Source organism: Hyperoodon ampullatus (genome assembly GCF_949752795.1).
Source record: "Hyperoodon ampullatus genome assembly, chromosome: 19".
Classification (NCBI taxonomy): domain Eukaryota; kingdom Metazoa; phylum Chordata; class Mammalia; order Artiodactyla; family Ziphiidae; genus Hyperoodon; species Hyperoodon ampullatus.
The window spans coordinates 34,036,814-34,053,057 of NC_136932.1; the positions used below are offsets into that span (position 1 = coordinate 34,036,814).

General features: G+C 43.3%; 1 pseudogene across 1 annotated transcript; it reads right to left on the reverse strand.

Moving 5' to 3' along the window:
- Positions 1-2,206: 2,206 nt before the first annotated feature.
- LOC307067702 (small ribosomal subunit protein eS27-like) lies at positions 2,207-2,460 on the reverse strand (annotated as a pseudogene). The gene has a single exon. The product of its transcript is annotated as a small ribosomal subunit protein eS27-like (transcript).
- Positions 2,461-16,244: the final 13,784 nt, after the last annotated feature.

Sequence of the window (16,244 nt, forward strand, 5' to 3'; positions counted from 1 at the left end):
CCCTTCTAGATAGAAGTATCAATTTGTATCTCAGACTTCCAAGCAAAACTTTCAATAAATGAAAAGAAAAAAATCAGGGCTTCCCTGGTGGCACAGTGGTTGAGAGTCCGCCTGCCGATGCAGGGGACATGGGTTCGTGCCCTGGTCTGGGAGGATCCCACATGCTGCAGAGCAGCTGGGCCCGTGAGCCATGGCCACTGGGCCTGCGCCCGGAGCCTGTGCTCCACAACGGGAGAGGCCACGGCAGTGAGAGGCCCGCGTACTGCAAAAAAAAAAAAAAAAAAAATCAAACAGTTTTAAAAGCGAAAACAGGATGGCTGGTGGCTGGTTAGTGTATGTTTGTGTGTTGGGGGGTTGCGGGATGAGAAGGGCTGGTGGACAGAGCCTGCTCTATTGATTTCCCTAAGTCTTCATTTGGGACAGCCAGGTACCTCAGTATTATACAGCATTTAAAAAAAACTGTATTGAAGGATAATTGATTTACAGTGTTGTGTTAATTTCTGCTGTACAGCAAAGTGATTCAGTTATATATATATATTCTTTTTCATGTTCTTCTCCATTATGGTTTATCACAGGATATTGAATATAGTTCCCGGTGCTCTACAGTAAGACCTTGTTGTTTATCCATCCTATATATAATAGTTTGCTACAGCATTTTTTTTAACTGAAGAAATGAAAGAGTTCCCAAGTGCAGCCAACAGAAAGCCTTCATCAAGTCAGCAGAACTTTTCAATTAAAACGACAATAGCCTCTGGTCTGTCTCTTGCTGGAAATAGAAAATGTGTGGAAGGGGTTTCACCCTCTGGGCACTGATCACAGAGTCCAATATCTTGTTATAATTTTGTAAAAGTCAAAGATCCAGCCACTTTCATGGTAAACATGGCCTTTCCAGCATCCTCTGTAAATGGTACTTGACTCTTGTTGAAGGCATTCATATTATCAGGCTCTGATCCTGTGAAAGCCCTTCCTGACAGCATCTGTAAAGGGCTTGATGAATAAAGGGCTGGATCCAGATGTGAGGACACAGCCTTTTCTGGGCTGTCTCCTCCGTGAGCCCTCCCATCCTCAACCTACTGCCTTCCCCGTCCCATTTCTGTGAGCCCAAGATGGCAGTGAGGCACAGCTCCACCGTCCCTTGTCATGCTCTTCGTCAAGGCCATCAGTGTCCTCCACAATTAGGAGTTCACCGGCCCTTTCTCATCCCTCATCTTACTTAAACCATCAGCAGCATTCCCCCTCTTGCTTTGAAAACAGCCACCACCCTCTCTTCATTTTCCTCCAGACCCACTGGATGTTTCTTTCTCTACTGACTAGAACCCTATCACCTTTCCACCTCACATGCGGAACTGCTTCAGAACTCACACTTAGATCTCTTATAGTCTCGTACGTTAGGTGACCTCACTCTGTCCCATGGCTTTAAATACCAGCTCTATCCATGACTCCCTAATTTATATTTCCAGTCTCTCCTAAACTCGAAGATCTCCGTATTGCCTATCTGACATCAGTGAATATCTCATAGTCATACAAACTGAGCATATCTGAAATAAAATTCTTTTTTTTTTTTTGTACTCGTCCCTAAAACCACTTCTTTCTGAGCCTTTATCATCTCCATTTAAAGAGAAAACAAAAACAAAGTAAAACAAACAAGGCTGGAACCATCTTCCTAGGTGCTGGCCATCATTCAAGGAATTTGACACACCCTTCCCTTTCTGACACAACTCATGTTTAATCCATCATCAAATTCTGTCTGTTCTACCTTCAAAAAATATTAGGGGGAAAACATTTGCTTACACGCTTTTGCCTATTCTAGGTTTTCTCCACCTCGGCATCATTGACATTTGGGGTTGGATAATTCTTTGTTGTGGAGTCTGGTTCTGTGCATTGTAGGACGTTTAGCAGCATCTCTGGCCTTTGCCCACTGGATGACACATTCCTTCCCCTCCAGTTGTGACGATCAAGAGTATCTCCAGACACTGACAACAGGTCCCCTAGGGCAGAATCACTTCCAAGTGAGAGCCGCTGCTCCACCCCCAGCAACCCCATCTTTCACCTGGGTGATCGCAGTGGCCTTACAGCTGGCTTCCTTACTGTCTCTCTTGGTCTCATATATTCTACCCAGTAGCCAGAGTGATCTTTTTTTTTTTTTTTTTAAATCCAAAATGTGTTTATTGGGATGGTTTCCCATTAGTCTTGATTCAGCATGCTTTTAATGCAGCTTCTGTCTGAAGGAGCATCCTTCTGTAAGCCTTGCTTTTTCTACTGTAGAGGCTGGCAGAGGACAATAGAACAGCCAACACATAAAACTACTGTTTGTGCATGGCTAAAGACAGTGGTGATTTTATAGCATCCTGGGCATTTCACATCCACGAAATAGGAATTGGGGCTCTACACCAGACGCTTCTTCTGGTGTTTCCTCTTCTCTTCTGGAGAGGGATGAAGGAGATCCTTTGTGAGAGGCATGTTCTCATGGGGAGGTCATCACCCCTGCAAAGGAGAATCATCTTTTTTTTTATACAATTTTTTCTGATGTGGACCATTTTTAAAGTCTTTATTGAATTTGTTACAATATTGCTTCTCTTTTATGTTTTGGTTTTTTGGCTGCAAGGCATGTGGGATCTTAGCTCCCCAACCAGGGATCAAACCCCCACCCCCTGCACTGGAAGGCAAAGTCTTAACCACTGGACCACCAGGGAAGTCCCGAGAATGATCTTTTAAAAAAACCATTCGGATGATTTCACTCTTGTTGGTGGCCATGGTGATGTGCCCTCAGGGGGCAGGATGAGAGAAGGGTGTCTGGGGGACAACATCGACTGCCACACCCTGGGATCTGCCCGCATCCAAGCTCTTCTCAGCTACACTGTTCCCAGGCTGCTCTGGGCTGATGATGGAGCACAGCCAGGGCATCAGAGCTGGGCTGTCGCTGACTCACACGTGTGATGCTTTGGAATTTCCCAGAGCTATATTCCAGTTTGACCAATCTTCTTTCCTCCCCTTCCTCCTTTCGCAGGTGCCAGACTTATATCGTGTTTTCAGGTCTGTCCTAACCTACTCTGTCTCCCTAGCAAGCCTTCTCCCCCTTTATCCTCCCCAGGTGTTTTCTCTAATAAACCTCCCTGAATGTCTCATTCCATCCTGGCCTCTGCTTCTCAGACAATCCAAAAACTCCCTTGCTCAGGACTTTCTAATGGCTTTCTTCCTCACTCAGAACGAATCCCACAGTCCTTGTGGCAGGTCACAAGGCCCCGTGACCTGCTGATGCCTTTCTTGCTGATCTCAGCTCCTGCAACTCCACACCTGTTCACTTTGTTCTAACTGCACTGGTTGTGTTGCTATTTCTTAAACACACCAGGCTCCTTCTTGCCTTGATGATTTTAGCATCTATTCCCTCCCCCAGGAATTCTGTTCCCCTGGATATTCATTTGGTGAACTTACCTGAAGTCTTGGGTTAAATATCACCTCCTTAATGAGGCCCATCCTGATCACACACTTCAAAACTGCCACCCAGCTCCCATTTCCCCAGCACCTCAATGTTGTTGCCTTGTACTTTTCTTCATTGCATTGATCACTTTCACTCTATTCTATTCTATTACATTATGTCTGTTTTGTTCTCTGATACATTTGAAGTACCTAGAACAGTGCCAGCACAGAGTAGATAATCAATAAATATTTGTTAAATGAAGAAACTGGCTTAGACTCTAATTCCTTATTTGTATGTTTCCCTCATTAAACTAAGACCTTTTTTCCATTTATTTATTTCAATTAAAAATTTTTATTGAAGTATAGTTGATTTACAATATTATATTAGTTTCAGGTGTAAAAAATAGTGACCCAGTATATTTATAGATTATATCCCATTTAAAGTTATTACAACATAGGCTATATTTTCCTGTGCTGTATAATATATCCTTGTTGCTTATTTATTTCGTACGTACTGTTTTGTACCTCTTAATCCCCTACCCCTATCTTGCCACTTCACCCTTCACTCTACCCACTGGTAACTGCTAGTTTGTTCTCTGTATGTGTGAGCCTGTTTCTGTTTTGTTGTATACATTCATTTGTTTTATTTATTTTTTATTTTATTTTATTTATTTATTTATTTATTTTTTTGTGGTATGCGGGCCTCTCACTGTTGTGGCCTCTCCCGTTGCGGAGCACAGGCTCCAGACGCTCAGGCTCAGCAGCCATGGCTCACGGGCCTAGCCGCTCTGCGGCATGTGGGATCTTCCTGGACCGGGGCACGAACCCGTGTCCCCTGCATTGGCAGGCGGACTCTCAACCACTACGCCACCAGGGAAGCCCCCTGTTTTATTTTTTAGATTTCACATATAAGTGATAGTATAGAGTATTTGTCTTTCTCTGTCTGACTTACTTCACTAAGCATAATACTCTCTAGGTCCATCCGCATTGTTATAAATGGCAGAATTTCATTCTTTTTTTATGGCTGAACAATATTCCATTATATGTATATTATAATACCTATACATATACCACACCTTCTTTATACATTCATCTGTTGATGGACACTTAGGTTGCTTCATATCTTGGATATTGTAAATAATGAAAATAATTTGACTTAATCAGAATCTAATACTTTATTTGTATATGTTTCCCTCACTAAACAAAGACCTTCTTGAAGGCAATAACCTTTGCATTCTTGATACAGCTAGACAGCGTATTAGGTTCTCTGTACATGTTTGTTGAAATAAATTGCTTTAATACGTATTAAAATGATATTGGGGATACTAACCCATAGGGTTGTTTTTAAGATTCAGTGGCACACCATGTATAAACTGCCATCATCTGGCTCAATAAATGGTAGTTGTAAATAATATAACAGGGAAAAAAAATCACTAGCACAGTCTAGTAAGCAATTGCTTGATTTTTAAAAATAAATTTATTTATTTTTGGCTGCCTTGGGTCTTTGTTGCTATGCACCGGCTTTCTTTTAGTTGTGTTGAGCAGGGGCTACTCTTCGTTGCGGTGTGCGGGCTTCTCATTGCAGTGGTTTCTCTTGTTGCGGAACACGGGCTCTAGGCGCACGGGCTTCGGTAATTGTGGCTTGCAGGCTCAGTTGTTGTGGCTTGCGGGCTCTAGAGCGCAGGCTCAGCAGTTGTGGCGCACGGGCTTAGTTGCTCTGCGGCATGTGGGGTCTTCCCGGACCAGGGATCGAACCCGTGTCCCCTGCATTGGCAGGCGGATTCTTAACCACTGTGCCACCAGGGAAGCCCAATTGCTAAATTTTTAAGCTACCTGTATTGCAATTATTTTTTAGTTTGTTTGTTCATTTGTTCTTTTACTACTAATTAGTAATTCTCCTGGCGTGTACATCAGAGTGTCCGTTCCTCAATCCTCAGTTTATTACATTTGATCGATAAACTGCTGAAAAAAAAATAAATGGTAGTTGTAAAAATGTGCTGTTTCATAGGAAAAGAAACAGTAATTTGTGTGGGAGCTTAGAGAATGAAGCACTCACTTCCAGCTTTGGGAGAGAGTGCAGGTGTAAATCTGAAGATTTTTTTTCAAGAAGCAACATTTGAACTGAGGTCTAGGGAAGGGGAAGTCTGTGCTCGCTTTTTCCACGATCTTTTTCTTTCTTCTGAGGGGAAGGGATGCAGATTCGATCAGATGCTGACCATGGGTCATGGATTGTCTCACATTTCCTGGTGGGTCTGGTCCCAGAACACTAAAGTAGGTCAAGTGCATGAAGCGGCATTCTCCATCCTTTCCTGCTTTCATCTATCTGAGATTCTGTGAGTCTGGACATCTTATTCTCCTTCACCTCTATCTTATCCTGCCTCCAAAAGATGCGTAGGCTGAATGGATAATGTTCCTCAGAGGATGCCATATATTTTTAAAATTTTTATTGAAATATAGTTGATTTACCATGTTGTGTTAGTTTCAGGTGCATAGCAAATTGAATCAGTTATACATACATACATACATACATACATACATACATACATAAATAATTTTTTTACATTCTCTTCCATTATAGGTTATTACAAGATAATGAGTAAAGTTCCCTGTGCTACACAGCAGGTCCCTGTTGGTCATCCACGCCATATATAGTAGTGTGCTTATTCTAATTCCAAACTCTCAATTTATTCCTCCACCAGGCTGCCGTATTTCTTGATAGTCTCTTCCTCTCAAGAATCTCTGCTTCCTGCTCACCACCTCCTCATTTCACATTGACTGACCTATGGTAAAATCCAACCGTGGTCCTAAAGCAAAGTAAAACTCTGTATCAGTTCTCTAGGGCCACCATAACGAAGTACTGCAGACTGGGTGGCTTAAACAACAGAAACCTGCTTTCTTATAGTCCTGGAGACTGGAATTGTGAGCTCAAGGTGCCTGAAGGGTTGGTTTCATCTTTGGCTTGTAGATGGTTGTCTTCTCCTTGTGTCTTCACATCATCTTCCCTCTGTCCATGTCTGTGGCCAAATTTCCTCTTCTTACAAGGATAGCACTTATGTTGGGTTAGGGCCCACTCTGGCAACCTCATTTTAACTCCATTACCTCTTTGAAGACTCTGCCTCCAAATACAGTCACATTCTGATGAGTTAGGACTTCAGCACATGAAGTTTTCAGGGGCACAATTTATCCCATAACAAAGTCCTATTTAGAGCTTGAATCTAAGCTGGTGTCCCAGTCTGGTTTCCCAGAAGCTCAGAATAAAGTGGTACTTTGAGCTCCTACCTGTCATTGCTCTTTGTGCATCTCTCTGTGGAGCCCTCTGTGATGCAGAAGTGACTTATGTGTAGCTGGTTCCACTGTCCAAGTACCACCTGTCTTTGCACCTCCCTCCTCCCCAAACTCTGATGTCGCCTTTGAAAGGTGCTGTGATTCGAGTACATGGAGTTGGTGGAAAGCAGCTGAGCCCGCGGAGTCAATGTTACCTTCACGGCTGAGACTAAGGGGAAGAACCTGGGGCATTTGCCTCGTGCAAAATCCCAGAGGGTGCCGAAACACTCAATAATCAAGATAATATTTTAATGCAGTGTTTAAAAAACCAAAATAGTGCAGAAAAAACTATGACAAACACAACATCAAATTTTTGAATTCAGACAGGATCCATGACAATCCTTCAGTTGCTTTTAGACAGGTGTCCTTACTTGCTGAGAGCCTCTATTTCTGGATTAAAATCTTGCTGTCCCTTCAAGTGTCTCTTATAGGACATGGTGTTTAGATCTCTCCACAGTCTGCCATTTATTCATTCAGCAAACCATTTGTTTATCGAGTATCTACTAAGAGCCATACAGAATAGGAATTAAATATTTGTCAAATTAATAAACAAGCAAAAACCTAATTACAGTTGTTTTAAAGACACCCCCAGGGACACTACTCTGGTAGCAAGAAGAAACATTGACAAACTGGTGGATGTCAGGGGCTGGATTGCATGATGAAGGACACTTAAAATAGGTTTTTCATTTATTGAACCAACAAATATTTAGTATGTACTAGTGCAGAATACTGTGCATGTCAGTTAAGCATTTAAAAATTTTAGTAGGCAGAAGGATCTAGAAACTCAAAGTACAAGTTGTCAGCATTTATAAGAGCATCCATTTCATGGAGGAATGCATCTTTGGTGAATTACTCTAAAGAAGATATATACTGGCTACGTATCACAGCATTCCTCCAGCTGGGCATCAGCAGTAACTAGAGAAGGAGTGGGCAGAGATAGCAGAGACATTTCTTCTCTATTAGTCATGACAAATGAGAGAAATAAACCGAATTGGCAAAAAGTACAGACTCAGTGCAGTGGTGAATAGTTCAGAGAAGAAGATTCGCATTTGGATATGAAATTCTGAGCCTGCCAAGCTCATAGGAAATCTGCAGTTTGCTATCAGTTAATCTCTACTGTTTAAAGTTTTAGGGAGGGAAGGAAGCAAATTGCATCCCTTGTTCATAAAACCGAATGACCACTTTCAACCCGCAAAAGGGGAGTATTTGGCAGATGATGTTTAAAGTAATTTCCTGGAGTGCTGTGGAGCCAGTGCTGACATAGAGGTAGCTACAGGTCCCTCTTTGTGGGAAGGGGATGCTATGGGGAAGAAGAGAATTGCCCTTCTCTCCTGGGATAAGGGGATGAAAGAGATGGGGTACGGACGACAAACAGGCTAACCCAGACAACAGGCAGGAAATTAAGTGTAGTAAACGGTGCTATAAGGACACTGCACAGAGCAGTGGTGCGGATGGACCCATTGAACTGAAGTGACAACTCAGCTAACACTCATGGAACATCTACAGTGTGTGAGAAGGCATCCTGGAATACTCAGGGGATTCCAAGGTGGGCAAGACACAGTCCCTGCCCCTGAGATGCTGATGATAAATAGGGAAGAGAATGACATTCGTGAATCATTTTAATACAAAGCAAACTCTGGTACATACTAATATAAATATATAAAGTATGTTATCTATATACTATAAAAATAAGACACATGTGTATATGATTTTAAATATATATATGCGCATATATATAAATTTTAAAGTGTTAAATATCCACGTGGGAACTTGACACTTGTTTTCCTCCTTCTCTGGAAACTGAAATTGTTCCAAGCTAGTGCACGGCACAGAAAAGAGACACAATGCAAGAAAATCGGTGATGTCCTCAAGACACAGTTGGCATAACTCACCTAGGCTGAATCCACAGGGCAGTACTATGTCCGGGCCCATTTCTCAAAAGGATGCTGTGAAACAGTCCTCCTATGATCAAATGAGATCAAAACACCAGTGAGACGGTCCTGGTTAATTCTCCCACTGTAACCCCCAAGCCACACATTGTGCTGGGTCACAGACTTCCTGAGTGCCCAGCCTTGTGTTTGGATGAATCACAGGATGGCTGACTTTGGTGCTTCATGGAGACCAGGCTGGGGGCCAGCAGTCCTGATGCTCTGCATTTCTGATGGCAGCCCCTCATCTGTCAGCCTCGGCAGCATGAGTGCTGGGGATCGAGTCTCTTACTTGCTGAGGTGGACAGGAAGGTTTGGCCTTGTGTCAAGGTTCTTGTTTCTCTGGCGCTTGTTCCCGAAAACATGTCTTCCGCAGGGACACTGGCAGGAGAAATGAACTGTCCTCGGCATCCTATACTCTCTACTTTGTCACAACAACAAACACAGCTCGATACATCGGGGGCTTATCTTTTAACCTCTGCTGGTGTCTCTGGCTTAAACATGACTGACCTGGGGCTCCAGGCTCCAGACAAATGGGCAGATCTATTCCCAAGACACTGTTTGTCCCCCAGTGTCAATATTGGCAAAGGTGGGGGGGTGGATAATAGAAATCTAGCTGGTCAAATTAGTCTTTGGAGGGAAGAGAATCAAAGACCATGTCAACACCGATTTGACTGATTTTTAACCTCTTGGGCAAGTCAACTCAGTTTCAGAGAGTTGAACCCACTGGGCCTGGAAATGTAGGCAGTGGGTGCCTCTTGAGGCAGGTCTTGGGCATGGAAACACAGATGGACCTTTAAGGCCCACCCAGAGCCCTGGGGGAGAGCAGCATTTGTGCTGCTACACAATGTGAAACGAGAAAGCTGCAGATGAGCCATCCTGCTTGGAAGTCCCTGTGCCTTGGGACTTCCTAGGATGCTTTTGCATCATTTGAGGGAAATGGCAGAATTCCCAAGAACAGCCAACAACACCCAGCATGGTGCCAGATAGCTTCCAATTTCTCCAAACAATGTGAATTTTTTAACTAAATGAGTAATTTCTGTTGGCACAAATAAAGGAATGGCCAAATATTCTGGGAGGTGTTTCTTGCTCTTTCTTTTAACTCTCTTGCCCCTGCCTTATTTCTTGAAGTTTATTGGATAAGGAACCAAGTTGGTCACCGTCCTTTATGATAACAGTACCTGTGCACAATGAATAATACTTGTACAACATTCGCAAAGCCCAGGGAGACGCAGGACTCCAAATAACTCTCCTCTTGAGGTTAAGAAAGGGACTTGCCACGGATGCTTGCTGTAGTCTGTTCAGGGGAGAGTCATCATGATGAAGAACAGTTTGGAAAGCAACCAATGTAAGGAAAAATTGGAGGTATTGAGGCTGTTTATCCTAGGGAACTGATAACACAGCAGCCGTCTCTAGTTGAAGGATGACTTTACATTATTCCAGGACCAGCTTTTCAGCAGATTGAGCTGCTCAAAAAAGATCATGCTGGCATAGAGCACACAGAGCTCCCCATCACTGAACATATTAAGGTTAAAGCAAGAGCAGGTGACAAGCTGTATCGGGCTGGGGAGAAGATTGCACTCATTGGCCTTGAATGAGTTCCTGGCACTTAAGGAAGAAAAGGGAAGCCCAAAGCCCATGCTCTCCTCCTCCACTAGGCCTTCGGATTCCCTGGAATCTGTCCAGGGTTCATGGAATTGCAGCAGTCAGACGTGGCTATCTCCCAGGGATTTAGCTAATCCTGATAACTCCTTTAGACCAGGAGATGGACACTAAATAAACTCACACAAGGAATTAAAGACATCCTCCTTGAACGCTATTTGAAGTCAAACCTTTGAAGCAATCTTTCTTCTCCCTGTTTTCCCCTTTCTTTATTTAAAAACATTGTGTCAGGAGCGCTCTCCCGCTGTAATTACCCCCTGTCACTGCTGCTCGGGACGGTTTTACTAACAGGGGAGCAAAGCTTGCAGGGAAAATGCATGATGGGCATTTCTAAAGAGGACTGAGGAGGCTCTTTATCTCGGAGCTGCAGCGACGGCAGCTCCTAGTCATGATCCTCCGACAGCCCTGATGCTGCCTGGAATGTCTTACCAAGATGAGAGGTTACCAGCTCAAAGGGAAGCCTCTGAACGTGAGCTCCTCGGCACCCCTTTGCCACTTCAAAGTGCTGGTTTGTGTGATGGACAGAGGTCCCTGCCAGATTAAGGCTTCCATCATTGTTAATTGATGACTCTGAGAGCCACCAGCCTGTTTTGCTGGATCAACAGCCAGGTTGATTATTGGAAGCCACTTTCACAGGAGCGAACAGTGTGGCATCCTTAACGGCCAGGGGTGAGACCCCCTGCAGAGTGTGCGGTGCTCGTAGTCCGCTTAATTTGAGGGGGGGGGGCAGTTTTCATCATAGTTGAATGAAGCACAGGGGAGTTCAAAGGAAATTTCTGTGTCAGTCTACAAAGATGCTCACTGAGACAGAGTCGGATATCACGCTTTCAGGAGACAGTGTCCTCATGGCATCGAATCTGAATGGGAAGATACGAATCATAGTGTTCAGAACTCTTCTGCATGACTGACATTTGCCTTTTATCCTTGCCATTGCAGACACAGCCATAAAACGGACTCAGGACCCTTCAGTTAGGGGATGGGCAATCCAGGGCTGCTTGATTCTTCATACTCTGAACACTGGGTCCCTTTAGGGTTGTCATGGTTTTCAACCCATTCAATACCAGATTCCACCCTATCCCGTGGCATCTGTATATAAATCTCTTTGTTTCTTCCTATGGTGGAGGTCAGTAATTGAGGATCATCTGTATGGGGGAAGAAGAGCACCAGTTACATCTTTTCTTACATTTCTGAGAATCACACCAAAGCAAGAAAATAACCTGGAAACGGCTAATTGTTTCTGAACTTTAGAATGTAAGTATAAATTGAATAGTGTACGTGGCGCACATTAATTTGTTCCAACAAAATCTGATGCTTTGGGTTTAAACACAGAGCCCGAAGCTTAATCCCCATTCTTCATGTGCGGGGATGGTGGGTGGAAGCAATGGTCCCTGCAATCAGGTCAGCTCTCTCCTCCACAGCCTCCCTTTCCTTCTGGAAAAGGCCGACATAGCTTTTTTTTTTTTTTTTTTTTTTTTTTTTTGCGGTATGCGGGCTTCTCACTGTTGTGGCCTCTCCCGTTGCGGAGCACAGGCTCCGGACGTGCAGGCTCAGCGGCCATGGCTCACGGTCCCAGCCGCTCCACGGCATGTGGGATCCTCCCGGACTGGGCACGAACCCACGTCTCCTGCAATGGCAGGCAGACTCTCAACCACTGCGCCACCAGGGAAGCCCCCAACGTAGCTTTTGAATATATCATCATCATCATCATCACAGCCTGTCTCCATGTTGATTTACTTTGACAAACAGGGAATTCCCTAGTGGTCCAGTGGTTAGGATTTGGTGCTTTCACTACCATGGACTGGGTTCGATCCCTGGTCAGGGAACTAAGCTCCCGCATGCCACGCATTGTGGCCAAAAAAAAAGGATAATTTGACAAACAATACTTCAGTACCTATTCTGTGCTGGACTCTGCCTAGGAATACAAAGACAAATAAAACTTCTGGGAGAGCTATATATATAGATAACCATTATGTACAAGAAAGTGCTGTGATAGAAAGTACAAGCTACCAGGGTATAGAGAAGGGAGTGTTGAAATAAGAACAGTGAGGGTCACTGACAGCTGTTGAGAGATTAAACACGGGTGCATTTGGAAGAACTTTCTTAGGACTAAAAAAATATGGTGAGGCAGGTGAAAGCTTATCTTTGGACTCCAGCTTTTCAATCTGTACCCTTATATTCAGGACTCTTTTGGGGGCCAATGGCAGAAAACGAACTCAGCTTCGTGTAAGCTAAAAAAAGGAATCCATGCATTGGCATCACAAAAAGTGCAAGATGCAGATTTCAAGCGTGACTGGGTCTGAGGTCTCGTTAGGGCTTGGTCTCTCTTCTTGCTGGCTTTTTCACGGAGATCCTTCACATATGGTGATAAGGAGACCACCGCACCGGTGACTCAGGGCTATGGTCTGCCTTCTCAACAACCTTAGTGAAAGGGTACCTCTTCCCCCACAGTCACACGAAAGTTCTGAAATGGTGTTTCTTTGGTTGACTTGGTTTAAATGCCCACCACACCTGTGCTAATCACTGTGGCCAGGGAGACGGACACCTCTGATGTTCTTGCTCCTGGGTCCACCCAAACCACATGGGCAGAGGGTGTGGAGGGGTGTTCCTTAAGGCCAACTAAAGTGTGCTTACAAGAAGATGGTGGATGGATGGCAGGCAGACCCAGCAGATGCCCACGGTTCCTTTTCAGTCCTGATTCTACTCGAAGTTTCCCTCCACTTTCCCTGAGAACCTCAGGATAGGATTGACATATTTAGCAAAATACAGGCCATCTAGGTAAATTTGAATTTCTAATAAGTAACAAATAATTTTTCGGTGTATGTCCCAAGGTTGTTGTTTATCTGGAACTTAAATGTAACTGGGTGGGCATCTTATATTTCATCTGGAATCATGCCTTAGCACTTCTCAGAAAAAACCATTGAAACACTGAAGTATAAGAAGTTCTTAATAGCTTAAAATACTACTTAATGTGAGTTTTTGTTGCTGTTGTTTTTTGTTAGACAAGATTTGAACTGGCCTTGGTTCAACTGAAGCAGTGGTTATCAACTTTGCCTGCACACCGGAATCTTCCAAGGAGTTTTAAAAATACTTAAAACAAAAAATACTGGGCCCTGCCTTATATGTACTGAATCAGAATATCTGAGCTGGGGGCTTAGAATGTTTCAAGCCTCCCTAGGAGACTTCCGTGTATGGCCAGGATTGAAAAGCATGGAGCAAAAGCGTTAATTCTTTTTATTTTTTTAAATTTTATTAATTTATTTTTAAATTTGTATTGGGAGTATAGTTGATTTACAATGTTGTGTTAGTTTCTGCTGTACAGCAAAGGGAATCAGTTATACATATATCAACTCTTTTTTTTAGATTCTTTCCCCATATGCATCATTACAGAGTATTGAGTAGAGTTCCCTGTGCTATACTAGTTATCTATTTACTAGTTATCTATTTCATATATAGTAGTGTGTATATGTCAATCTCAGCATTAATTCTTTGAAGATAATTTCTGCATTAGAAAACAAGAAAAAGGGGTCTGGATGCTGTTCCCAGTTTTTCTACACTGGTAGGCAATCATCCACTCTGCCTACTACAAGATGATTTCTGGTTCACAGAGCACACTGACAAATTTGATAAAAAGTCACCCTCGGAATGATTTCTCCAATGTCAGGTGGCAAATGCAGCCAGAGTGTAATTTTTACAAATGAGTGCTGATGGAGACTCCTTCCTGAAAGGACAAAGAATGTGGGAAAGATGGTGACATGGTCACTTAGCTGACATTTAGTAAAGGAATCTTTTATTTTCTGCAAGTGTTAGCTATGCAGTTTCAACACTTTCTGCTAAGCCTTTTAATCATGGGAGATTCGCAAGTTGGGCCTCAGTAGAAGCATCTTCAGTGGAAACGAGGATGGACAGTTTTGGAGTGGTTACCCTGTGTTCACTCTGTGTATCCCCCTTTCTGCTTCTCTGCTCCCTACCTCTCTTGTAGCATGTTGGGTCATGTGACTGTGGCATTGGCCTTAACTACATTCATATGTACATATATATATTTCTCCAGTTACACACGGTGCATCCCAAATTGTAGTTTAGAGATGAATTGTATCAGAGTCACTTGGAAAGCTTAATGAACACACACACACACACACACACACACACACACACACACACACACTCACACTCTTTCATCCCATCCCCAGTCACTTGACACAGCTGGTTTAGGGTAGAGTACAGAACATTTTCTATAGGTGATCGAAAATATCGCCCCAAGTGATTCTACTGCAAATTCAGCTTTGAGAACCACTAGGCTAATTTTTAATGTCCTCAACCTACATGGGGTGAGGTCGATGATAATGAAAGTTACCATTTATTGAGTGTATACGATGCCTGAAGCACTATGAGAGGACCCCAACAACATATATCATCTCCTTTCATCCTCCGTGTGCCCAACGAGTTTTTATTCCCACTTTACAAATGAAAAAATGGAGTAAATGTCAGGATCACCTTGTGCATGGCAGAGCTGGGACTTGCATCCAGATCTTGATGTGTCTCCAGTGCCTGGGCCATCATTCATGCTTGGCATATTATTGTCCTTATGGCTACGGGGCTGGCATGTAGGGCCTGAGGCCATCAGGTCAGGTGCCTGAAGGCTCTATTCCTGGATGGGCTGTCCAGCTACTTTTGCTCTTAGGCTCTCCTATTTGATCACACATCTTACTGGGAAGAGCAGACTGGAAGCCACATGAAGAAAGGTTTGATGTCTTGCTATGATTCCTAGAACCAGTCCCAGTGACCTGTCCTCTGGAGGTGGTTATTCAGTACTCCTTACTGACTGTGAGGCCGGGAGTCCCTGACATATGAGGAGATTGAGAGGATTGGAGTGTGTCTCCCAGGGGACTTCACCTCTTTGGGTAAAAGACAGTGCTCCTTTTTTTTTTTAAACCTTTGAGCAAAATATTTATTGAAACTAGACTAAACAATCCCACAGTTAGTTAGGATCTTAGAGGTCATTTGACCAGACTCTCCACCTGATGTATGATTCCAAGGAACAATTTCAGATTGTTTAGAGTCTTACAATAGCTAATTAACTTCTGTGCAGGATTCCATATTTGTTCTTTGGTTCAAACTTGTTGACTTTGTGGTCGAAGTTTGCTATATCTGTAGAATTTTTTTTCCTTTTTGATCTATCAAGAACCAATGGAGGTATGTAAAAACTTCCAGATATATAAATATTTCTACTTGTAATTTGAGATAGCGCTTCTTGTAACATCACCTCTGAGCTCTTCCACTGGCTCAGTTCCCTCTGAAATGATGAAGTATCTTACTGATAATTCATCAGAAGAGTGAGGCACAGTCACATATGAAGAAGAACAAGTTAAGATGAGACAATAAACAAGACCCTTTTGCAAGGAGAAAACTCTGATCTGTCAACTGAGCTTCCCATGTCCTTCCGTGTAAACACCCATTAAGCCTCGAGAGGCTTAGTAAACAGAATGGTGTGAGGTTGGGATATTTCCAGAGTGGAAAAAAAAATTATTCTGAAGTCTCCAGAGAGTTCCTGATTTTTGCAACTGGGGCTTTCTGCACTGCTGTGTATGCTATTAGCACAGCTCTGTTTCAATACTGTAATAGTTTTATAATGTGCTTCCAGCTGCTTGCTACCCCAAGTGGCTGGTTATTTAAAACAAATCTTTGGTAAATATTTTTTTTTCTCACATTCCCCATTTCTTCCTGCTGATTGCTCATGCTAAGAGGCCATGAGGGCCTGCTCTCCTCTACTCTCACATTCTTGAGCTAAATAAGGGGTGAAGACATGAAGGCACAGGAGAGAGGTGAGTCACAGAGATGTTCTCGGGAACTCAGTAGCAGAGGCATCCATACGTGTTGAGGATGCAGTGGTGCAGGGGTCGATGATCAGCCCTTGAG